The sequence below is a fragment of the Marmota flaviventris genome, chromosome 6, assembly GCF_047511675.1.
Source record: "Marmota flaviventris isolate mMarFla1 chromosome 6, mMarFla1.hap1, whole genome shotgun sequence".
In the NCBI taxonomy this organism is placed as follows: Eukaryota; Metazoa; Chordata; class Mammalia; order Rodentia; family Sciuridae; genus Marmota; species Marmota flaviventris.
Genome location: NC_092503.1, coordinates 96,365,780 through 96,392,649, shown reverse-complemented (window position 1 = coordinate 96,392,649; position 26,870 = coordinate 96,365,780).

Genomic DNA, 26,870 nt, shown 5'->3' with positions numbered 1-26,870 from the left:
TTTTTTTTTAGCGTGGGTTATTACTTTAAGTGATTCTCATTTTTGTTTGCTTTTTGAAGTTTGCTGCTTTTGCTTGCAGTTATTCACAGCTATTTGAGCTATTTCTATATGCCTAATTTTCCAAGACTTGTTGTAATAGTTCACTTCCATTCCATATGCTGGGCTGCAGTCTTCACACAACTCCTGCTTTTCCTCCCTGCATTTCATCACCCACTTGCTTACCACAACTTGGTAGATAATTCGTACCACCCTGCCTTTTTTTTATAGGATTCCATTTTTACACTCTGTCTAAGCCAAATTCAGATTATGGTAAGCCATTTCCTCTTCATTTTCAAATAATTCATTCATATTCACTTGGTCCCATTCATTCTCTGAGTAGACTTAAACATAAATTTAATGATTGTGCATAAAAGAGAACAACCTAAATGACTGGAAATAGAGAGCTTCTGTACTGTGGTGCTAGCATATTATGAAGCCTTTTCCTGGGCATTCAAGAAAACTATGTTTCTCAGCTTCTCTTTCATTTAGTGGTCATGCAACTGAATTCTAGTTAATGGAAATCAGTGGAAATAATATATGCCTCTTTCAGGCCTGCTCCATGAAATTTCCACATGCTCATTTTCCACTTCTCACTGAATTCTCATTCCCCAGGAGACTCAGGAAGTCCCATTTTAATGACAGAAACTACAGCAACCTGTGTTACCAAATAACAATGTGAACTGCAGACCCTCCTTTCCCCACCTCCAACTGAGAGAAGCCTAGTCTGGTACAGAAGTAAGAAATAATATGTACAGTTTCAGGACTTTGGGATCTTGGTGTTTGTTTGTTATAGCAGTTATCCAACCTTAACTAATATGGAAATCTGACCTTATGATTGCAAACACTTCATATCACAAATTCACATACTCCCTAGACTGTTACAGTTTTGCATGGCATATTTTTATATCCACTTTCAAATAAAGGAATTGAATAAAGTAGTGTTATCAAAGACTTTGGGTGAAGTTCAGGATAGATTTACAGTACTCAAAAGAATACACAAGTAACAACTATTGGAACAGACAAGAGATTGAGTGAAGGCAATACACCACAACACAGGAGTTTACAACATGTAAAATACAGTTAGCAGGAGGCATAAAATATAAGAGCTGATCCTAAGCAAATAAATGGAGAATTTTCTTCTGTATACTGGAACTGCAAGGGTTTTCAACAATAAAGGAGTGTGTAACAAGAGGGAATGAAACATCCCCAGAAGAGCCACTCATTTCTGATTAAATTAGGTTAGAAGGCTAGGCCTTCTGGGAGATGCTTGCACTAAACAGAAACTATGCCAAAACATGTTGCATACCCATCCACTAGACGTTACTCAGCTCCCCAGGATTACAACTTCCCTAGGTGCCCTGTTAAATATTGCCATAATGTGATAGGTGTGGTTCAAAAGCTTTAAAAGTGTAAAATATAGGGTCCTGTTATTGTGAGGATAATGAAATCTCTGCAGAAAGCTGGGCAGCTAGGCAGGAAATTGGGGTCCTATGCATAATCCAAAAGTGTTCTTCCATGTTTGTGGTTTGGCATACTAGTTGCTATTGTCCCCTCCACTTACTGTTTTCATAGTTTTATGTGGAAAGAATACTGGGCCCTGTAGCTGAGCAAAGGCACCTAAGACAGTCATAGGTCTATTTATCTAACTGAACACCAACAATGCAATGCCTTAATTGATATAATTCAATAATGACCTTCAGATCTAGTAAAATATGACTTCCTTGTTTGTTCTTCTTTTACAATGTCTTACTTCTTCATGACCTTTTTTAATGTAAATTGGAGAATATGCTTGAACTCTATTGGAATATTGGAATTACATTGAATATTAAGATATATTAAGGAAGAATTTACCTATGTTCAATATGTAATTTCCTAATCCAGGTACATACAATACTTCTCCATTATGTTCATCTTCTCTGATTTTTTTCAGTAGTGCATTATAGTTTTCCATGTAAATATTGTTTTTTAACAGTTTTATTGATATGATTTTTTTGTTGTTGTTGTTGTTCAACACAGGGGCACTTAGTTGCTGAGCCACATCCCTAGTGACAGAGGCTTATTTTGAGACAGGGCTTTGCTTAGTTGTGATCCTCCTGCCTCAGTCTCCCAAGTCACAGGGATTACAGGCCTTTAGATAAAATTTATAACCATAAATTTCACTCCTTTAAAACATGGAATTGTTTTAAAGTATAAGTATATTCATCTGTTGACACTAACTAAATTCAGAATACTTTTTCATCACTTCAAAAAGCAACTTCATACCCATTAGTGGTGCTCTACATTCTTGTCCCCCAGCCCTGGCAACCACTTATATATTTTCTGCCACAATATATGGATTTATATATTCTGGGGACTTTTCATATAAATGAAATCATACAATATATGATCTTCTGTGAGCAGCCTATTTCACATAGCATGATATTTTCAAAGTTCATCAATATTGTAATAAGTATCAGCTCTTCATTCAAGACCAATTAATATTCCATTGTATGGATATATCACATTTTGTTTATCCATTCTTTCCTTGATACACATTTGAGTTCTGTCTACATTTTGGTTTTCAGGAATAAGACTTCTAAGAACATTTACATACAAATATTTTTGTGGACCTATGTCTTTCGTTTTATCAGGCATTTATCTAGGAGTTAAATTGAGGAGTCATGCGATAACTATATTTAAAAATCTTTAAGCACTGTTAAGACTGTTTTTCAAAGAAACGTCAACATTTCATATTCTTACTAGCAGTGTATAAAGTTTCCAATTTCTCAACATGTTTACCCATACCTATTAATATCTGTAATTTTTAAAATTTAATCATCCTAGAGGATATTTCATTGCATTTTTGATTTGCACTTCCTAAATTACAAAATGATATTGAGAATTTTTTTTTTTTCCTGAGCTCATTGGCTAGTCATATAATTTCTTTGGAGAAATATCTATTCAGATCATTTGCCCATTTTTATATTGGGTTATTTGTACATTTTTGAGTTGTAAAAATGTATATGTTCTGGGTAGAAGTATTTTTACAGATATGTGATTTGTAAATATTTTGTCCAGTTTGGTGTCTTGTCTTTATACTTCCATGGTAAAAAATAAATAAATTTTGATTAATTCCAATTTACTTACTTTTTTCCTTTGTTGCCTGACTACCACCCCTCCAACCACCCTTGTGTTGCTGGGGATTGAACCCAAGGCATTATGCATGCAAGGCAAGCACTCTACAAACTGAGCTATATCTCCAGTCCTACTGCTTATGCTTTTGGTATCATATTTAAGAAAGCGTTGCCTGATACAAGTTCACAAATATCTACTTGTACGTTTTCTTCAAAGAGGTTTTTTATTTTTATTTTTATTTTTTTGCAGTACTGGGGATTGAATTCAGGGTGTGTGGGGGCGGTACTTTACAACTGAGCTACATCCACATTTTGTTTAAATTTTGTTTTTGCTAAATTGCCCAGACTAACCTGATAGTTGCCTCTCAGCCTTCCAAGTAGCTGGGATTATAGATGTGCACCCCGTATCTAGCTAATTTCATAATTTTAGATTTTTTATTTACGTCTGTAATCCATTTTACATTCATTTTTCTATATGTTTTGAGGAGAGAGTTCAATTTTATTCCTTTGCTTCTGAATATACAGTAGTTATAGCATAATTTACTGAAAGACTATACTTTCTCTGTTGAATTGTTTCAGTGATCTTGTCGGAAATCAACTCATCAAGAACATATGAACTTACTTCTCAACTCCCAATTCTGTTCTATTGATCAATGTATCCATTCTTATGCTAGTATTATACTCTCTTGATTACTATATCTTTTCCCCCATTTTTCTGTTTTTATTATTTTATTGGTTCTATATATATATATATATATATATATATATATATATATATATATATGACAGTAGAATTTATTTTGGTATAATTATACAAGCAGGAAATATATCTTGTTCTAGTTAGCACCCCTTTCTCATGGATGTACAGGATGCTTTATAGTGAATTTTGAAATCAGGAATTATGAATCCTCTAGCTTTCTTCTTCCTTCCAAGATTATTTTTAGATTGGCTGGGAAGAAGCTCAATGATAAAGTACTTGTCTCTTATGTGCAAAGTCCTGAGTTTGATCCAAAATGTCAAAAGTGAAAAGACAAAGAAAAAGAAAAAAAAAAGTTAAGATTGTTTTGGCAATTCTGGGTCCCTTGAATTTCCATGTAATTTTTAGGATTATTTGCAAAAATGACAGTTGGTGTTCAATGAAGATTATATTGAACCAGTAGATAAACTTGGAGAGTATTGCCATTTTAAAATTAAGTCCTCCAATTCATGAGCTTGGAATTTTAGAATTTTAGATCTTTAATTTCTTTTATTATATTTTAATGTTTTCAGTGTCCAAGTATTGCATATCTTTTATTAAACTTATTCCTAGGTATTTTATTCTTGAATGTTGTTATACGTGGAACCATTTTCTTCATGAATGTTCATTGCTAATGTGTAGAAATACACTGTTTTTAAAAATATTGATCTTATGTTTTGTATCCTTGCTGGACTTCATTGGTGCTAATAGTATTTTTTTTGTGTGTGTGTGTGTTCCTTAAAATTTTCTCTGTATAAAATCATATTGCTGCTTCTTTCCCAATCTGTACATATTTTATTCTTTTTTTTTAACCTAATTGCTCTTGGATCTTTTATTCAACACATTGTTGACTAGAAATTGTGAAAGTGGACAATCTTGTCTTATTCCTCATATCAGAAGGAAAACATCCAGTCTTTCACATTAAGCAAGAAGTTAACTGTCATTTTTCCATAGATGTCCTTCATGAGATTGCAGAAATGCTTTCTATTTCTGGTTTATTGGGTACTTTTTAATCATAAAATGACATTGGATTTTTTCCATTGATTTTCTTGCATCTGTTTATGTGATTATGCATTTTCTCTTCATTTGATTATTTGCTATATTTTATTGATAGATTTTGGTATATTGATCCAACATTGCATTGCTGGGATAAATACCACTTGGTCATGGGTATAATCCTTTTTATATATGGCTGGATTTTTTTGTGTGCATGGATAATTTTTGTGGCCCCTCAAGAAGAATATTTTTCTGTAGTTTCTTTCTTATGTTGTTTTTGTATGGTCCTGCTTTTGATGTCCTCACTGAACAAGTTTGTGAAGCATCTGCCTGTTCATATCTGTTTAGCCCCTTTGATGAATCTTAATTTTTAGTTGTACTTTTCAACTCCAAAAATGAAACTTGGTTCTTAAATAAAAATAATTACTACTGATTCTGGGGATCCAACATGGCGGCGAGAGGGGAGGCAGCGCTTTCAGTACCTCCTCAACAACGGGGTCAGAGAGACGCATGGATACGCTTAGATTCGACCTGCTGAGAAACTCCTAGCAAAATTCCACTAAAGAGAGACCGGCCGGGAATCGGTAGGATTTTTGGAGGTGACAGTTTGCGCTAGACGAGTGAATCTCTGCCACGCAGCGCAGAGGTCCAGACCCGCCAGCCGCTGCCGGCGCGACACGGCGACTGTCGGCTGCCTGCACGCGGCACCCGCGTCAGGGCGGATAGCCTCTGAGGCGCAGCGCAGCAGGAGTGGTGCAGGGACTCTAGGAAGAGGTCTCTCGCCAAGCCTTCATGAAATAGCGAACCAGGAGCTGAAAAGAACCAGAGACAGACCAGTCCCACCCCTCCCTTCGGACATTCCGGCAAGGAGCCTGGGGCCCGCCATAGCAGAGAGGTGACATCACCAAAGTTCCGCCGACAGAATTCCTTCCCAGAGGAATCCACGTTAGCAGGTGTGTGACTCCCACCCCCTCCAGATACAAGCAGCCAGGAAACCTCGGGAATCTCTCCAGGGGCGTGTCTGTAGGGAAGCAGAGGGGATTCCAGATCCCCACCTCCCCTTAACACCAGCGGCGACACCCAAGATCTTAGCCGCCAGTTTCTGGGGGCGTGCCCACCAAAGGGGTCCGGAAAAATTAAACTGTTGGTTCCCAGATCACCCCACCAAGCACTGGGGCTTAGATGAATGACAGAGAGGGTGTTCATCGTTTGGGATATAGGACACGTGGTGGGGCTGCAAGTGTAATCAGATCCTTGGGGAACCGCCTCTGGTGAACAGGACCTGGCTGGCTGGCTGGGAGGAGGAACAGGGGGAGGGGCCGGATAAGTGAAAGGGCTCTGGACTAACAGGATTGAGAGACTCCCAGGAGCCACCGTACAGGGATTTCTGTCAGCACATAGAGGGCAGAAGCTCGGCTCAGAGGGCACAGCTCTGCCTATTGGAAGAGAAGAAAATGGGATTCAGCCATAGAACAGGGGATGCCAGCATGGCAGAGATCTGATGTCATCGGAGAGCGGCCAAGGAGAGAACTTCATCGGTGCCAGCGGCGACGGAAACAGTTGGTCCCCTGGTAGGGAGGGTGAGTCACAGATACCCGAGTCTCTCTCGCTTTGTCGTCGAGCCAGAGGGGAGGAGCGGGGCCACCGCCCGTGCCCGCAAGGTAGGCAGACCTGTGACCAACCTGCAGATCAGGCCCAGCGGTCTGCAGGCGTGGTAGGAGGGGCAGGGCAGAGCCGCCGCCCACGCAGGCAAGGTAAGCAGACCTGCGACAGACCGGCGGATCAGGCCCAGCGGATCAGGCCCAGCGGCCTGCCAGCGTGGTACACACTTCACCCCAACTGGAGTAGGGGCAGAGCAGAGCCTTCGCCCGCGCCCAGATCAGGCCCAGCGGCCCGCCTGTGTGGTGGTCAAGTGACCCCAATTGGAGTGGGGGCGGAGCGGAACTGACACCCGTGCCCGCAAGGTGGGCAGACAGGCGACCAACCTGCAGATCAGGCCTAGCGGTCCCCGGGCATGGTAGGAGGGGCAGGGCAGAGCCTTCGCCCCCACCTGCAAGGTAGGCAGACCTGTGACAGAACTGCGGATCAGGCCCAGGGGTCCGCGGGCGTGGTAGACACCTCACACCAATTGGAAGAGCGGCAGAGCAGAGCCCCCGCCCACACCTGCAAGGGAGACTTTTCAACTATACAAGAGCAATATAAATATATAGGGGGGGAAAAATTTCAAAAACACAACAGTTTCACCAAGAAGAAAGAAACGCAAGCAGTATGAAAAGACAAGGAAAGAAAGGACTACAAGCAATGCAGGTCAACTCAACTTTAGAAGAAGTAACAGCTGCAGCAGATGGAATGTCAGATAAAGAATTTAGGATATATATGCTTCAGATGATCTGGAGTATCAAGGAAGACATTAGACAGCAAAATCAGACAATGAAAGATCACTTCGACAATGAATTACACAAACAAATCCAGGAAGCAAAGGATCAACTATACAGGGAGATAGAGGTTATAAAAAACAAACAAACAGAAATCCTAGAAATGCAGGAAGCAATAAACCAACTTAAGAACTCAATTGAGAATACTACCAGCAGAGTAGAACACTTAGAAGATAGAACATCAGACAATGAAGACAAAGTATTTCAACTGGAAAAGAACATAGACAGCTCAGCAAGACTGTTAAGAAACCATGAGCAGAACATCCAAGAAATATGGGATAACATTAAGAGACCAAACTTAAGAGTCATTGGGATACAGGAAGGTACAGAGCTCCAAACCAAAGGAATGAGCAGTCTATTCAATGAAATAATAAGAGAAAACTTCCCAGACTTGAAGAATGAGACAGAATCCCAAATCCTAGAAGCCTACAGGACGCCGAATGTGCAAAATCATAAGAGATCCACACCTAGACACATTATAATGAAGATGCCTAACATACAGAATAAGGAGAGAATTTTAAAAGCTACAAGAGAAAGGAAGCAGATTACATTTAGGGGTAAGCCAATCAGGATAACAGCTGATCTTTCAACACAGACTCTGAAAGCTAGAAGATCCTGGAATAACATATTTCAAACACTGAAAGAAAATTGGTTCCAACCAAGAATTGTGTATCCAGAGAAATTAAGCTTCAGGATGGAAGATGAAATTAAAACCTTCCGCGATAAACAAAAGTTTAAAGAATTCGCAGCTAGAAAACCATCTCTTCAAAACATCCTCGCCAAAGCATTACAGGAAGAGGAAATGGAAAATAACAATGAAAACCAACAGTGGGAGGTAGGACAGTAAAGGGGGGGGGAAATAATCAAAGAGGAAAACAAACCATGTTTAGTAACAGAAATAAACAAATATGGCTGGAAGAACAACCCATATCTCAATAATAACCCTAAATGTTAATGGCTTAAACTCACCAATTAAGAGACACAGGCTAGTAGAATGGATCACAAAACAAGACCCAACAATATGCTGCCTACAGGAGACGCATTTGATAGGAAAAGACATACATAGGCTGAAGGTGAAAGGTTGGGAAAAATCATATCACTCATATGGACTTCGGAAACAAGCAGGAGTGTCCATACTCATATCAAATAAAATAGATTTCAAGCCAAAGTTAATCAAAAGGGATAAAGAGGGACACTACATACTGCTTAAGGGAACCATACACCAACAAGACATAACAATCATAAATATTTATGCCCCAAACAATGGTGCAGCTATGTTCATCAAACAAACTCTTCTCAAGTTCAAGAGTCTAATAGACCACCATACCATAATCATGGGAGACTTCAACACACCTCTCTCGCCACTGGACAGATCTTCCAAACAAAAGTTGAATAAGGAAACTATAGAACTCAATAACACTATTAATAACCTAGACCTAATTGACATATATAGAGTATACCACCCAACATCAAGCAGTTACACTTTTTTTCTCAGCAGCACATGGATCCTTCTCAAAAATTGATCATATATTATGTCACAGGGCAACTCTTAGACAATATAAAGGAGTAGAGATAATACCATGCATCCTATCTGATCATAATGGAATGAAACTGAAAATCAACGATAAAAGAAGGAAGGAAAAAGCATACATCACTTGGAGAATGAACAATAGGTTACTGAATGATCAATGGGTTATAGAAGACATCAAGGAGGAAATTAAAAAATTCTTAGAGATAAATGAAAACACAGACACAACATATCGGAATCTATGGGACACATTGAAAGCAGTTCTAAGAGGAAAATTCATTGCTTGGAGTTCATTCCTTAAAAAAAGAAAAAAACCAACAAATAAATGATCTCATACTTCATCTCAAAATCCTAGAAAAAGAAGAGCAAAACAACAGCTAAAGAAGTAGAAGGCAAGAAATAATTAAAATCAGAGCTGAAATTAATGAAATTGAAACAAAAGAAACAATTGAAAAAATTGACAAAACTAAAAGTTGGTTCTTTGAAAAAATAAACAAAATCGACAGACCCTTAGCCATGCTAGCGAAGAGAAGAAGAGAGAGAACTCAAATTACTAGCATACGGGATGAAAAAGGCAATATCACAACAGACACTTCAGAAATACAGAAGATAATCAAAAATTATTTTGAATCCTTATACTCCAATAAATTAGAAGATAGTGAAGGCATAGATAAATTTCTTAAGTCATATGATCTGCCCAGATTGAGTCAGGAGGATATAGACAACCTAAACAGACCAATATCAATCGAGGAAATAGAAGAAACCATCAAAAGACTACCAACTAAGAAAAGTCCAGGACCTGATGGGTATACAGCAGAATTTTACAAAACCTTTAAAGAAGAACTAATTCCAATACTTTTCAAGCTACTTCAGGAAATAGAAAAAGAGGAAGAACTTCCAAATTCATTCTACGAGGCCAACATCACCCTGATACCTAAACCAGACAAAGACACTTCAAAGAAAGAAAACTACAGACCAATATCTCTAATGAACCTAGATGCAAAAATCCTCAATAAAATTCTGGCGAATCGGATACAAAAACATATCAAAAAAATTGTGCACCGTGATCAAGTAGGATTCATCCCTGGGATGCAAGGCTGGTTCAATATACGGAAATCAATAAATGTTATTCACCACATCAATAGACTTAAAAATAAGAACCATATGATCATCTCGATAGATGCGGAAAAAGCATTCGAAAAGTACAGCATCCCTTTATGTTCAAAACTCTAGAAAAACTAGGGATAACAGGAACATACCTCAATATTGTAAAAGCAATCTATGCTAAGCCTCAGGCTAGCATCATTCTGAATGGAGAAAAATTGAAGGCATTCCCTCTAAAATCTGGAACAAGACAGGGATGCCCTCTTTCACCACTTCTGTTCAACATAGTTCTCGAAACACTGGCCAGAGCAATTAGACAGACGAAAGAAATTAAAGGCATCAAAATAGGAAAAGAAGAACTTAAATTATCACTATTTGCAGATGATGTGATTCTATACCTAGCAGACCCAAAAGGCTCTACAAAGAAACTATTAGAGCTAATAAATGAATTCAGCAAAGTGGCAGGATATAAAATCAACACGCATAAATCAAAGGCATTCCTGTATATCAGCGACAAATCCTCTGAAATGGAAATGAGGACAACCACTCCATTCACAATATCTTAAAAAAAAAATAAAATACTTGGGAATCAACCTAACAAAAGAGGTGAAAGACTTATACAATGAAAACTACAGAACCCTAAAGAGAGAAATAGAAGAAGATCTTAGAAGATGGAAAAATATACCCTGTTCATGGATAGGCAGAACTAACATCATCAAAATGGCGATATTACCAAAAGTTCTCTATAGGTTTAATGCAATGCCAATCAAAATCCCAACGGCATTTCTTGTAGAAATAGAGAAAGCAATCATGAAATTCATATGGAAAAATAAAAGACCCAGAATAGCAAAGACAATGCTAAGCAGGAAGTGTGAATCAGGCGGTATAGCGATACCAGACTTCAAACTATACTACAGAGCAATAGTAACAAAAACAGCATGGTACTGGTACCAAAACAGGCGGGTGGACCAATGGTACAGAATAGAGGACACAGAAACCAATCCACAAAACTACAACTATCTTATATTTGATAAAGGGGCTAAAAGCATGCAATGGAGGAAGGATAGCATCTTCAACAAATGGTGCTGGGAAAACTGGAAATCCATATGCAACAAAATGAAACTGAATCCCTTTCTCTCGCCATGCACAAAAGTGAATTCAAAATGGATCAAGGAGCTTGATATCAAATCAGAGACACGCCGTCTAATAGAAGAAAAAGTTGGCTACGATCTACATACTGTGGGGTCGGGCTCCAAATTCCTCAATAGGACACCCATAGCACAAAAGTTAATAACTAGAATCAACAAATGGGACTTACTCAAACTAAAAAGTTTTTTCTCAGCTAAAGAAACAATAAGAGAGGTAAATAGAGAGCCTACATCCTGGGAACAAATCTTTACTCCTCACACTTCAGATAGAGCCCTAATATCCAGAGTATACAAAGAACTCCAAAAATTAGACAATAAGAGAACAAACAACCCAATCAACAAATGGGCCAAGGACCTGAACAGACACTTCTCAGAGGAGGACATACAGTCAATCAACAAGTACATGAAAAAATGCTTACCATCTCTAGCAGTCAGAGAAATGCAAATCAAAACCACCCTAAGATACCATCTCACTCCAGTAAGATTGGCAGCCATTATGAAGTCAAACAACAACAAGTGCTGGTGAGGATGTGGGGAAAAGGGTACACTTGTACATTGCTGGTGGGACTGCAAATTGGTGCAGCCAATCTGGAAAGCAGTATGGAGATTTCTTGGAAAGCTGGGAATGGAGCCACCATTTGACCCAGCTATTCCCCTTCTCGGTCTATTCCCTAAAGACCTAAAAAGAGCATGCTACAGGGACACTGCTACATCGATGTTCATAGCAGCTCAATTCACAATTGCAAGACTGTGGAACCAACCCAGATGCCCTTCAATAGACGAATGGATTAAAAAATGTGGCATTTATACACAATGGAGTATTACTCTGCATTAAAAAATGACAAAATCATGGAATTTGCAGGGAAATGGATGGCACTAGAGCAGATTATAGTAAGTGAAGCTAGCCAATCCCTAAAAAACAAATGCCAAATGTCTTCTTTGATATAAGGAGAGTAACTAAGAACAGAGTAGGGACGAAGAGCATGAGAAGAAGATTAACATTAAACAGAGATGAGAGGTGGGAGGGAAAGGGAGAGAAAAGGGAAATTGCATGGAAATGGAAGGAGACCCTCAGGGTTATACAAAAGAACACACAAGAGGAAATGAGGGGAAAGGGAAAAATAATACAAGGGGGAGAAATGAAGGTCAGTAGAGGGGGTAGAGAGAGAAGAGGGGAGGGGAGGGGAGGGGAGGGGAGATAGTAGAGGATAGGAAAGGTAGCAGAACACGACAGTCACTAGTATGGCAATATGTAAATCGATGGATGTGTAATTGATGTGATTCTGCAATCTGTATATGGGCTAAAAATGTGAGTTCATAACCCACTTGAAGCAAAGTGTGAAAGATGATATATCAAGAACTATGTAATGTTTTGAACAACCAACAATAAAAAAAAATAAATAATTACTACTACTTTAATTAAAAATAATTCTATCCTTAGTGAAGCATTATTCCCATATTTTCTTTTAATTCTTTCTAGTTCTTTTAGTTCTTTGAGGGCACATATAACAACTGATGAAATTGTGCCCCTGAGTTGTCTCAAGTATGCTAGGTTGTACTAGTTTTCTATTAATTCCAACATCTGCACTGCCTCAAGAAGAGTTTCTGTTACCTTCTTTGTTATTTCTTGTTGAATGGGCCACACATACCTTCTTGTTTTATTTTGTGTTAAAAAATTGGACATCTTAATATATTGTGTCAACTGTGGAAATTAGATTTACCCAACACACCTGTTGTTTCTTCTGTTATTATTGTTATCATTTTTTTAGTGTCTTTCCTGAAATAATTCTCTGAAATTTGTGTTCTTTGTTGTGTGGCCACCAACACCTCTGCTTAGTTAGCTAAATAGTCCTCTAATGATTGCACAGGGATGTTCTTAAATACCTTGAAGGGAACATACCTCCCAGCCTTGCTGAAGGGCTCTGTGTGTTCTGGAGTGCACTTGCAATGCTCCAGCAGGCAGTTGGTAACACTTTGCCTCCTGAATCCTCGCTCACCCCGAGTCATCATGTCAACGACAGGGGATGAATTAGGGCTTTTTCAGGTCTCTTCTTGAAATGCCCCCAACCCAGGACTTCTAAGAGCCTTGTGAATATGTGTGGTCTTCTGTATTCCCAGATACACGTTGGAGTTTATCAAAATTCTTTTTGGAATATCATTTCTCAAGTTTTCCTTTAGATTTTTTGAACCAGTCACTTGTGAGCCCCAACTCATAATGCTGATTCAGTGAGTGTGTTGTTAAATGATTTTTGCTGATTTTTAAAATAGAGGCATTGGAGATTAGGTTGTTCTCACAGCTCTGTGTTGAGTAAAATAAATAAAAGCCATGAGAATGGAGCTTTACAGTGAGCTTCCAGAAAGGTTTCATACTAATAATTCTCTCTTTCTTCCTGTGACAGCCAGACTACTGATTTTCATTGCAAAGCTAACAATTTTCAAGATTACCACTGAGCTATGGGGAGAGGGATGATGTTAGGTTTCTTTTTTGTTTTGGTTTCCAGAAGTGTTCCATGAAGTTTCTGGGTAGGAATTTGATGCTACTATTGCTGGTTTGTTTGTTTTGCTCAACCTGATTAGATTCCATGGAACTTACTGAATTTGTTGCTTTATGCCAATTTTGGACATTCCTAATTATTTTTCTTCAATTATTACATCTGTTTCATTCCCTTTTTCTTCCCTTCATCAGTGGCTTCAAATCAATATATGTCTCATATTTCTCCTATGCTTCTTTTTTATGTTTTCTATCATTTGTAATCTCTGTTCTGGTTTTTTCAGTTCTAGAAATTCTTTTTTTTAATCACTTTTGGTTTATTTCTTTGTTTGTTTTTTATTTGTTCTAATCAGTTATACATGACAGCACAATGCATTTTGACTCTTTGCATATAAATGGAGCACAACTTCTCATTCCTCTGACAGTACATAATGCAGAGTCAACCAGTCTTGCAATCATACATGTATATAGGTTAATAATGTCCATCTCATTCCACCATATTTTCCACCCACACACCCTCTCCCTTCCCCTCACTCCCCTCTGCCCAATCCAAAGTTCCTTTATTCTTTCTTAGCTCCCTGCATTATGGATCAGCATCTGTTTATCAGAGAAAACATTTGGCATTTGATTTGGGGGGATAGGCTTATTTCCTTAGCATGATATTCTCCAGCTCCATCCACTTTACCTATAAATGCCGTGATTTCATTCTTCTTTAAGGCTGAGTAATACTCCATTGTGTTTATGTACCACATTTTCTTTATCCATTCACCTGTTACAGGGTGTCTAGCTTGGTTTTGTAATTCAACTATTATAAATTGAGCTGCTACAAACATTGATGTGGCTGCATCACTGTAGTATGCTGATTTTAAGTCCTTTGGGTATAAACCAAGGATTGGAATAGCTGGGTCAAATTGTGGTTCCATTCCCAGTTTTCTGAGGACTCTGTATATTGTTTTCCAGAGTGGTGCACCAACTTGCAGTCCCACCAGCAATGTATGAGTGTATCTTTTCCCCCACATACTTGCCAACGATTATTGTTGCTTGTATTCTTGATAATTGCCATTCTGACTGGAGTGAGTTTTCATTTGCATTTCTCTAATTGTTAGAGATGTTTAACATTTTTTTCATATGTTTGTTGATCAATTGTATTTCTTCTTCTGTGAAGTGTTATTCAGTTCCTTAGCCCATTTATTGATTGGATTGTTTGTTTTGGTGTTAAGTTTTTTGAGTCTCTATATATCCTGGAGATTATTGCTCTATTTGAGGTGAGTGTAGTAAAGATTTTCTCCCTTTCTGTAGGCTCTTGCTTCACATTATTGTTTCCTATGCTGAGAAGGAGCTTTTTAGTTTGAATCCATCCCATTTATTGATTCTTCATTTTACTTCTTACACTTTACCCAGGGATATAAGGTTGGTTCAACATATGGAAATCAAGAAACATAATTAATCACATCAATAGATTTAAAAACAAGAATCTCATGATCATCTCATTAGATGCAGAAAGAACATTTGACAAAATACAGCACCCCCTCATGTTCAAAATACTGGAACAACTAGGGATAGTAGGAACGTACCTCAACATTGTAAAAGCTATCTATACTAAGCCCCAGGCCAGCATCATTCTAAATGAAGAAAAATTGAAAGCATTTCCTCTAAAAACTGGAACAAGACAGGATGCCCTCTTTTCATCACTCCTATTTAACATAATTCTTGAAACACTAGCCATAGCAATTAGACCTTCTAAAGAATTAGACAGACTAAGGAATACAGTTAGGAAAAGAAGAACTCAAACTATCACATAATTCTATATTTAGAAGATCCAATGACATAGTTATTATCTAGAAGATCCAAAAATTCCACCAGAAAACTTCTAGAACTAATGAATGAATTCAGCAAAAACTCATAAATCAAATGCATTTCTATCATCAGTGAAAAACTACCCCTTTCACAGTAGCCTCAAAAAAAATTAAAAGAATATACTTGGGAATCAATCTAACAAAAGAGGTGAAATACCTCTACAATGAAAACTACAGAACATTTAAGAAAGAAATTCAAGAAGAACTTAGAAGATAAAAAGATCTCTCAAATTCTTGGATACGCAGAATTAATATTGTCAAAATGACCATACTATCAAAAGCATTATACAGATTTAATGCAATTCCCATTAAAATCCCAATGACATTCTTCATAGAACAAGAAAAAGCAATCATGAAATTCTTTTGGAAAAATAAGAGGCCCAGAATAGCCAAAGCCATCCCTAGCAAGAAGAATGAAGCAGGACACCTCACAATACCAGACCTTAAACTATATTACAAAGCTATAGTGAAAAAAAAAAATACAAAGCTATAGTAACAAAGTATTAGCACCAAAACAGACATGTAGACCAATGGTACAAAATAAAAGACACAGAGAGAAACTCACATAAATATGGTTGTCTCATACTAGGCAAAGTCACCCGAAACATACGTTGGAGAACAGATAATCTCTTTAACAAATGGTGCTGGGAAAACTGGAATTCCATATGTAGCAAAATTAAATTAAATTTCTCTATCTTTCACTCTGCACAAAACTCAACTCAAAGTGGATCAAAGACTTAGGCACTAGAAGAGAGACCCTGCACCTAACAGAAGAAAAACTTGGCCCAAATTCTAAATTTTGTTTTTTAATGACTTGGACAAAATAATCATAACTTTCATAAAGTTTATATCTGATATCATCATTATTTGAATATTGGTGAGAAAATCATTTATTATATCTCTAGATTTTGGTTAATCTTATCCCTTTGTAATTCTGTGCTTTTAGTAAATTCTAGATATTATATATGAGAAATTACCAAGAAAATTGAGACTAGAAAAATATCATTTCTCCAAAAGTAAGCCAAATTTTCTCTGTAAGATAACTCGGTTAGAGGCATTAGTCCTTTGAGATTACCTTAATGCATACAATTATTGCTTTCATCCTTATGAGGGTGGATCCATTTCTTGTTCCCCTTTATTCTTGGTATATAGTCCCTTATTAAGGGCTTCCAATGAAACCTGGGGTGTTTTTCGGGAACCTTCTCTTTGGTGGGTTCTAAGTTCTAAATTCTGTCCCTCTTATATCCATGAGTCTGATGAAGCTTGTTTTAGCTTCTCATATATTAGTTAAACATCAGCATTAGTAAACACCTGTCAGGGAATAAGGCTCCAAAATCTTTGGCCCACTTCTCTGGTCATTTCTCCTTCCTTATTGCCTGAGTAGATATCCAATGCTTTCAAAGAGATATTTCTTTTATATAGATAAAATACTGGCTTTGAGGAAATATCTTACTTTTAAGTGCAGTTACTTTTACTTTAGCAGATGCCACAGGAACATTTTTACTTTTCTTTTTGCTGTAGGAACTTACCATATGACATTTCGAGGATTATAGGTATATATTTTTATGGAAGAGAGAGAGACTATAATTGGTACAATCATAATTTTCTCCTCAAAACTAGATATTTGTAAGTGTTATATTTCTTAACTTTTCAACTGACATATTAGTGGGAAATAAAATTTCACTCAATTTTTACTTTGTCCATTCTTATTATGTCGTAGTTTGGGGAGAAAAATCTGTCCAATAGAATTTTATGTGATGATGGAAATAATCTATTTTGTGATGATTAATATGGTAGCCATTAGCCAAACGTGGTCGTTGAACCTTTTTGAACCTTTTAAATGTGACTAGTATGAATAAGAAAGTGAATTTTTAAATTTATTGAATTTCAGTGTATTTCATTTCTTATATAAACAGCCATATATAGGTAGTGCTACTGTGCCACACAGCTGAACTGTTAACTCTCTTTGCTCAGTTTGTGTAATCCTTTTGAGAGTGTTTCTCTACTCGACCAGTTTTGACACAGAGCTTACTCCGTGGTTCCACAATATCATGCTTTGTCCCCGACATACACACATCACATTTTTTAGAGGCTTTGTTTCTTCCAGTATGAAGACTGAAAAGCTAATGGCCTCAAGAACGCCAACCCTCCCACCTCTCCAGGGTAATTTGCTACTATTCATTTAACGCTAAATTACCCTTACCCTTCCTCTCATTCAAACACAATGACTTCTGAATTCTGTATTTATAGAAACAAAAGCCCTCTATTCTAGGGAAAGGGGAATCCAGATCTCTAAGACCCAAATGCCCTGGATTTTTCTTTTGAGAGAACAAGATGGGAAAATTTCACATTTCTTCCTCTGCTGTTTTTGTTTGTGTTTGTTTTTTTTGCATGATGAACTCACAATAGTGAAAAGAAAGACAACCAGTTTCTCAGTCAAGTTATCAAACTACATGTAGCTCAATGAGACCAAAAGAAAAAAAAAAGGAAAAGCCAACAAATGAGGAAAATCATATGTATTCTATATTATATGCTCCTATTTATAAATGCTAGCAGTGTTTTTACATTAGCAAGCACATGGTAAATGAGAAAAAAAAATGTTTAGAAATATTCTATGCAGGCATGAATTTTGCATTTCTGGGAACCAAATGCAAGGTAATAACTGTGCAATAATTTGTGAATTATTTTAGCAGTCTAGCAACATTTTTGTATAAGCAAATTTGAAACATAGGGAAATAGTAACATAAATGGTCATAAAGATTCAATGATGTCTGCCTGAAAATGTCCTAGTTTCCATGGCAATTCTAGAGTAATTATCTCATCTCCCAGTAAACATATAAATTTTGGTTTAGTTACAGAATATTCTGATTATATGTGTATGTCTTGTTATAATAAAAACAACCTACCTAATTTTTTATGTTGGTGAAAATACAATCATGTGTTTATTACAGTTTACCTTGGACACTTGACTAAACAGCTTTTGTAAATAAACCAAATAGAATTTATTTTAAATGTTGTATGTGACTTATGAATTGCAATAGGAAACAAAAAGTAAACACTAGCTGTAGTAATTCTTGTTGTTAATATTATGTTGTATTCACGGTGTAAGAATATACTGTGGAGTAAGTAATATAATATTGGTCTCAATTAACTTACAGAAATGAGGAAATCACAAAATCGACTTGGCAACAACCATAAAAATAATACAGCTTCATCTTTAGTAATCATTTAGAATGTAGATTTAGTTGGAAGTATGTGATTTCTCTGATGGCATCGAGATGATGCCTGATGATACATGTCAAAAACGTCACTACTTATTTTGAAATACATATTATATAGTGAAAATAAATAAACGATATATGAGGTACTAAAAGTAATGTGATTTAAATAATTTGGAAGTTATCATGTGTTAAAATGTAAGATTTTAAAGAATATTCCATGTGGACATTAATTCTATGGAGATGCTTATTTTGCCATGCATTATATAGTAGACACATGGAGCAGAATCCAGAGACTATATTTGCTAATCCTGATTCTATACTATAACTCACCAGCAAGAGACCATGAGAAAATCACTCTGATATCTCCTGTCACAGTGTCAATTCCCACCCTGTTTAACTTACAAACATGTAGTGTGATCAGATGATACTATTAGAATATAGGAAATTTATGATATGTTGTGATTATGTAGAGAGCTACTGAATAGTCAAAGCACATCTGATTTCAAGGCAAACACCAGGCATTCTAACTCTAAAATAATTTGAAATAGGAATTATATATAATGAAGGTCAATTTATGGTGACTGACTTATTGGGTTTATAAAGTATGTAAACTGCATAGCAGTGTGAAGTTTTAGTGGCTGCTTAGCATGGATATCAGAAGCCATTATTTCAGGACATAACTCCTTCCCCACAATGTTATGAAATAACACAACATGGTAAGGGAGAATAGGCTTTAAAATAATAATAGTACAGGGTGCTGCAGGAATGGTGGTACTGGATGTGCGTGAGGCCTGGGTATCAGTTAAGAAGAGATTAGTCTGTATATAGCAGAATGTTCAAAATAGCAGCTACAAGAAAAGAACATTATTTCTCTCACACAGATAACAACTCCAAAGCAGGCAGTCAGTCCTCAGTTGGTATGGCAGGACCCAGTTTCCCTCAATCTTTTATTCCTCTGTCTTTATTAGTGGCATCACTTGTAAAGGTTGCCATGTGGTCCAAAATAGCCACAAGACTTTGTTCCAGGGAAACTGGGTGAAAAATGTTCAGAAAATCATTGTGCTGTGTTTTTGCAATGTTTTATGAACCTGAATTTATTTCAAAATAAAAAGTTAAAAATTGCAACTAGATATAGAAAAGAAGGGAGGGGATTTAAATGGAGGAATGGAAACCATTATAATTTGACATACATAATGGTAGGAGAATGTACAAATTTACAAAATGATAAATTATTTAGAATTATAGTTCTTAATTTAATTAAGTAAGGGAGTTCCATGAGGGAATTTATATTTCTGTTATCTGTGCATTTAGTTGTTTGGTGGGAAACAAATGCTTCATTATTATCATCAAAATTTCAGTAAAGAGTAATGGAATAAATGGATGTTTTTAATTTTATACTGAAATGTCCACTTCTTTCTAATAAATTCCATTCTTAAATACGGTTCAAAACAAAATCCTTGAGTTTATAATATCATACAAAAATTAGAAAACCAAAAGCAATATAAATAAAAACACAAAATACAATTCAACAAGTTATTGGTCATAGAGAATAGCTAGGATATAACTCATTATTATCAAAATTAGCAATATGAAGGAAAATAATTAAGCATTTGTTTGTTTTTCCTGCATAAATTCCTTATAGGGGAAATTCATATTGATAAGGGAAAGTTGTGTATTTACAGAAGAGTCCATGGTAGTCAATGAAAAAAGTATCTGTTCCCTAGCTATATTTGTGGTTAGCTGACAGCAGCCAGAGGCCTCAGTATTTTTCTTCTTCTTTAGCCAAGGCATGAACAACAATGTAGTACATGGGCCTGGGCATTTCTGCCCAAGTATCATGTCCCTTCTGAGTCCAGAGTTTCCTGGTGGGCGGGCAGCGATTTTATTTCAATTGCATAATTGTGCTATGCTTCCTTCTCATTCAATCTTGCTTTCTCCTTTCCTTTCATCCAATAAATCTCTTGCACACTTAATACCAATTTAATGCTTCCTGGAGGGCTTAACTGATACAGTATCCAAATAACAATGTGAGGACAATGACATTAGGGTTATATGGGAGAATATTGACATTTTGGAGGATGATTAAAATAAGAAGTGAAATAACATGTCATCTAGGATCTACTTTAAAATCTTTCACGTAAGAATAAGGATTGATGAAGCAAGTAATGCAATAATCTTAATGTTGATGATGAGACAATTAGAATCTTTGTAGTACTGTGATTATAAAACACTAGGACCAGCTGGATGGTGTAACACATGCCCATGATCAGGGGATTGAGGCAGGATTGCAAGTTCAGAGCCAGCCTCAGCAATTTAGCGAGGCCCTCAGCAACTTAGTGAGAACCTCAGCAACTTAGTGAGAACCTATCTCAAAATATAAATAAATAAATAAAAAGGGTTGGGGATGTGACTAAGTGGTTAAGCGAACCTAGGTTCAATCTCTTGTACCAGAAACAAAAACAAACAAAGAGCAACAACAACAACAACAAACAAAAACAATGGGACTAGTTTCTAGACATTCAACATCTGGTGTTGGGTGGATTGACAATGAGGCTTCAAGCACTTTTTTGAGGAGTGCATGAAGTGGAAGACTAAAATAGAAGACAGGTAGTTTATAAGGACAGAAGAATGGATAAGAGGAGAAGCTAGAGAAAAAGATCATGTTCTTTAAGTTTAAAGGCATCACATGAGATAATGTGCTTATGTTCCTTTCAAAAGGTAAAGGACTGGGCTGCAGTTGTGGCTCAGTGGCAGAGCACTTGCCTAGCACATGTGAGGCACTAACTTCGATCCTCAGCACCACATAAAAATAAATATAATCAAGGTATAAAAAATACAACAACATTTAAAAAAAGGTAAAGGACTGTACTATCTTAATAATAGTTAACATTTGTTTAATATTTATGTCTAAGGGCTTTACATGCATTATCACATTTAATCTCAAGAACACTGTGATTTTGGAATGACACATGTGAAAATTGAAATATATACAGGTAAGGTACATTGTTCAAATTTATCTGGCTCAGGGCTCATTTAGAACTTGAACCCAGCATTCTGGAACCCAATCCTGTACTCTTAGCTATATAATTATCATGCAGCATAACATCCTATTTTTAGGTCATGAGTATGTGATAGTGAAATGATATCTGAATTCGTATGTCTTTTTAGAAACCACATAGTGATATTTTCTCAATCCTCTTGAAGCACATCTGTCATTTAAAATATGTTTGTGAGGAGAAAAGAATAAATGCAAACAAATGAAATTCCACTATTCTTCAGGATTATCTGAAACCTTCCATTCACTTCACAGAGATGTGTTAAAGTCTTATATCTTTCATCTAGCCAGCAAGTATGTGTGGAGTAGTGATGTTCACAGGTGCATGCTGGTAAACTATATTTTTCTGTTTCTATATAATCTATTAATGACCTATCCCCACCTTCTTACTACTTCTCTCACTGTGAGAAATGAGGAGAGCAAATAAGATGTGTCATAACTGATTGACATGAACTTCACCTCTTTCTTTTTGTTGTCCACTCTCAGTGAGTGCTAATGAGTCTCTAATGCAGAGAGGCAGGCAGCAAGAGGGAAACCAGATGTACAAGTTCAGTGATCAGCACCTAAAAATTTGAGAATTGGTAGCATTGATTGAGAGCTTAATTACATGAGTTATAAATTGCCAGTTATCTATATTTTATATAATGACACTTATATAGGGCTATTCTCCATTCTAATGGAAACATGAAGATTATCTGAAGTCACATAAATTAGATTATGATCTTCTCCTCCCCCTCCTCCTCCTCCTCTTCCTCCTCCTCCTCCTCCTCCTCCTCCTTCTTCTTCCAGGGATTGAACCCAGTGGTGCTTAACCACTGAGTAACATCCCCAGCCATTTTTTATTTTTGATTAGAGACAGGGTCTTACTGAGTTGCCGTGCTAAGTTGCTGAGGCTGGCTTTGAAATCATGATCCTCCCGCCTCAGTACATTTCACTGTTAAAAAAAAAAAGAGAGAGACCTTTATTCAAACTTGGAGGTTTTCTTGTCAAATACAATCAAACTGATTGATAATACATCTTAGTATATTTATCTCTACTACGAGTCATGATATATTGCTCCAATGACAGAGATGGATAAAGAAAGATAAAGGCCTAGATATATAGATAAAATTTGGAGCACATTAAAATCATCTGACATGTATATTCAAAGACATTTCAAAACTTTACCTTTCAAGATACCCTAAGATCAGTTAACAAAAGGGGAGAAGACTTGGGCCTGGCTACAGAGGGTTCCACATGATACATTGGCACTGCCTGAATATGGGCAGCAGTAGTACTGCAGCCCCTTTCTGGGACATCCATGAACAGGGGTGAAGGAAGTTCCTCCCAATGTGCAGAACTTTGAGCAGTGCAGCCAGTTATATGCTTTGCTTGGAAAACTGTAGCCAGACTTGTGATCATATACTGATCCATGTATTGTCTGGATGGCCAGGGACTCAAGAGGAACAAGATTGTGTATCCCTAATTTTCTTCATTACTGTCTTATGTTTAGTTTTTTTTTTTTTTTTAGTGAAGAATTTAAATTTCTCATTTCCTTTCATGTAATGTATTTACCGATTTTTTAATGGTTAAATGGGAATTGCATTTAGCATTCTAACTTGAATTTATATCAGATTAACCTTGAAAACATATAAAACTGCTTTTTAAGCAATTCTATCCCCACCCATTTCAGTTATTAATATCAGAAAAGTACATTTTTATACATTGTATGTTCACAGGTATAAATATATAATTTTAATGCATTAATATCATAAATTATGTTGAGAACAAAATGTGAAGCTATAAATAAGTCAACAATAATAAAATAATAATTTCTGTAATTACTTTCCTGAAATTATTTTTTCTTTATATGACTTTGAGTTACCTTCTAATGTCCTTTTATTTCCACCTACAGGACTGCATTTACATTGCTTGCGGAGCAAGTCTAGGGATAATGAACTCCCTCAGCTTTTGTTTATCTGGAAATGTTTTAATTTCTTTTCACTTTTAAAGGACAATTTTCCTGGATATGGAATTCCTGCTTTATAGTTTTATGAGTTTTTTTTCTTTTAGCACTTTAAATGTATAAGTCCAATATCTTCTGGTCTCCCAAGTTTTCTTATGAAAAATCTGTTTATATGCTTATTGAAGATCCCTTGCATATGATGAGGTATTTTCTTTTTCTGAGTGTAGGATTGGTAGCTGTGCTAAGAGCTGAAATTTACTGATATTAACCACAGTTACCATTTATGTCTTGCCCTGGGAGTTGCAAGTCTTTTGCAGACTCCAGAGTACCAAATCATGACATCAGACAGATTCTGACAGTGCAATTATTGACTAGATCCAGAATAGATTTCTGTGTTTTCAACTTCACCAATCTTCTCAGAATACATAAATCATTTTCATGTATTGATAGTTTGATTATAATGTGTCTTAATGGGCTTTTCTTTGAGTTGATCTTAGCTTGAATTATTTGAGCATTTTGAATGTGTAGATTAATGTCTTATGCTTAAGTTTGAAGAGTTTTATCCATTATTTGAATAAATTTTTTAATCTATTATTTATTTATTTATTCAGCATTTGCTCTGCTTTGTTTTCTCTCTTCTTCAGGAATTCCCACACAGGTTAGTATGTTTGATGGTGTCCTACAGGCCCCATAAAATTTCCCTGTCTTCATTTTAAAAATAGTTTTTCTTCAATTTAAACCAAACTTCCTTTATGTTCACTTATTCTTTCTTCTGTTTGCTTATATATGTTGCTAAGCTGTCCTAGTGAATTTTTCATTTCAGATAGCTCATCCCTATTATTCATATTAAGTTGCTTTTTATAATTTTTACCTGTTGATATTTTCCATGTATTCTCATTTCCATGTATTTCCATTATTCTCACATCTTCCTTTTATTCTTTGTTTGGGTTTACTTTAGCTTTTCAACATATTTAAAATAGCTGATTTACTATCTTTTCTCCTAAGTTCAATGTCTGTCTGCATTTCCGTAGGGACCATTTTTATCTATTGCTTTATTTCCTGTGCATGTGCAATACTGCAATACTTGTTCCTTGAAATAGCCCTCAGGATTTTTTTTTTTTTTTTTGAAAAATTCTCCTCCTCCTCCTTTTTCGGGCGTGTGTGTGTGTGTGTGTGTGTGTGTGTGTGTGTGGTACCGGGAATTGGACCCAGGGGTGCATAACCACTAAGCCACATCTTCAGCCCTTTTTATTTTGATACAAGGTCTTGCTAAGTTGCTGAGGGCTTCATTTAATTGCTGAGGCTAACTTTGAACTTGTTTATCCTCCTGAGCACTAGGACACTCATCTAAGAAGTGAATATTTGTAATAACATGGTAATTCTGGTAAACAATCCCTCAGGCTTGTTGTTGCTGCTTTTTTGTACTCGAAGTCTGTTTGGGTACTGTTCACAACTAATTTTGTAAAGTCTTTACTCTTTGTTATGTGTGACTACTAAAGTCTCTGATGTATAGAGGTAGTGGTCATCTAGTGGTTAGACAAGAGATTTCCTTAATCTCCTGAAACCAAGAAAAAAAAACCAAAAAAACCTTTCACTCTTTGAGGATTCGGATCTTTGCAGAGGGGGTGTATGTGGTGTGTGTGTGTATGTGTGTGTGTGCGTGCGTGTGCGTGTGTGTGTGTTGTGGCACATCCTTAATACTTATCCAGATATCCTACAATTTCCCTTAGCTGTCATTTCTTGCTTGTGCAGAGTTCATTTTTTTTTTTTTTTTTTTTTTACTTTCCAAATAAACTGCCAACATTCCACATAGGCACATCAAATCCAAGCCCCACCAACAAACAAAAATGACTACGAACTATAAATGTGTATGAATATATCTGTGCGTATGTGAACCTATTTCCTCCTGTCAAGTGAGTGTAGTAGCTCTTTCCACCATCATTATATTTATTTTGTCTTTCATTATTTTTCTCATTAGACTCTAAACCTCTGAAGACAAGGAAATTTTATTCTAGTGCAATAATGCAAGTTAAAGCAATCTTAAATATAATTCACTTTCTGAAGTCCGGAGAACTTTACTGTTTATGGGACTGCGACTTTGATCTATTTGCAAATAAATTTCCAACCACTCTCTCTCCCTCATATATCACCCCCACCTCAATCCTGCCACAATTCTTTCCTGTAAATTTTCTTCTTGCACTATTTTATTGTCTCTTATTGATGAATTTGGAGTTTATGGGCTATCTACTATTGTAAGTTAGACATTCCATCTGTGTGATAAGTCTTCTACCCAAGAAAGCTATTGAAATCCAGAAATAATTCCCAAAATTAAGTTTTAAATGTGAGGTCCTTTCAGGCTGATGTGAGCCTCAGTTTGTTCTTGGCTTTAACATATGTGTTGAGGATCATTCATTAATTTCTTTACAAAATAGAGCTCACAATTACTCATATTCCATTACCAATAGCCATTAGACAGAGAAAAATTAGAACTCTAGAATTGGAAGAGAACTCAGAAGATAACTCTATGCCACTAGGCAGAAATGGTTATAATCCTTAGCAGACAGCTGGGTGTGTGTCCTATTTTCTGAGAAGAGGACTCAACTCTTGCAATGCATACTAATGTTTATTAAGTATTCAACTATAGATATGTTAATGTGAAGAAAGCTGGCCAATACTGCCACAGCCAAAATGGCAACACTGCCATAGCCAAAATCAGCATCAAGAGTCAGAAGTCGTATTGGTTACATGTATTTCTGACGTCTTCAGACTGGCACCCATCTCTTTTTTTTTCTCCCTAAAACCCAGAATCTTGCTTTATCTTTGGTAAATATCAGACTAACACAAATTGAGTGGCATTCTACAAAATACCTGAAATTTTAGGACAAGTACTCCTCCAAATTGTCAAGATCATCAAAACAACAGAAATCTAAAAACTATCATGTCCCAGAGAAATATATGGAAGACACAGTACCTAAGTGTAGTGTGTTGCCCAAATGGGATCCTAGAACAGAAAATGGCTATTCACAAGAAAGTAATGAAATCTGAATGAAGTGTTGATTTTAGTTATTTAGCATGTGTCTATATTGGTTCATTAGTTGTGACAAATGAACCATATTAGTATAAGATAATGTAGGAAAAACAGTACAGAGTATATAAGAACTCTCTGTTCTATGTCTGTTCTATACTTGCAAAAATCATCCTAA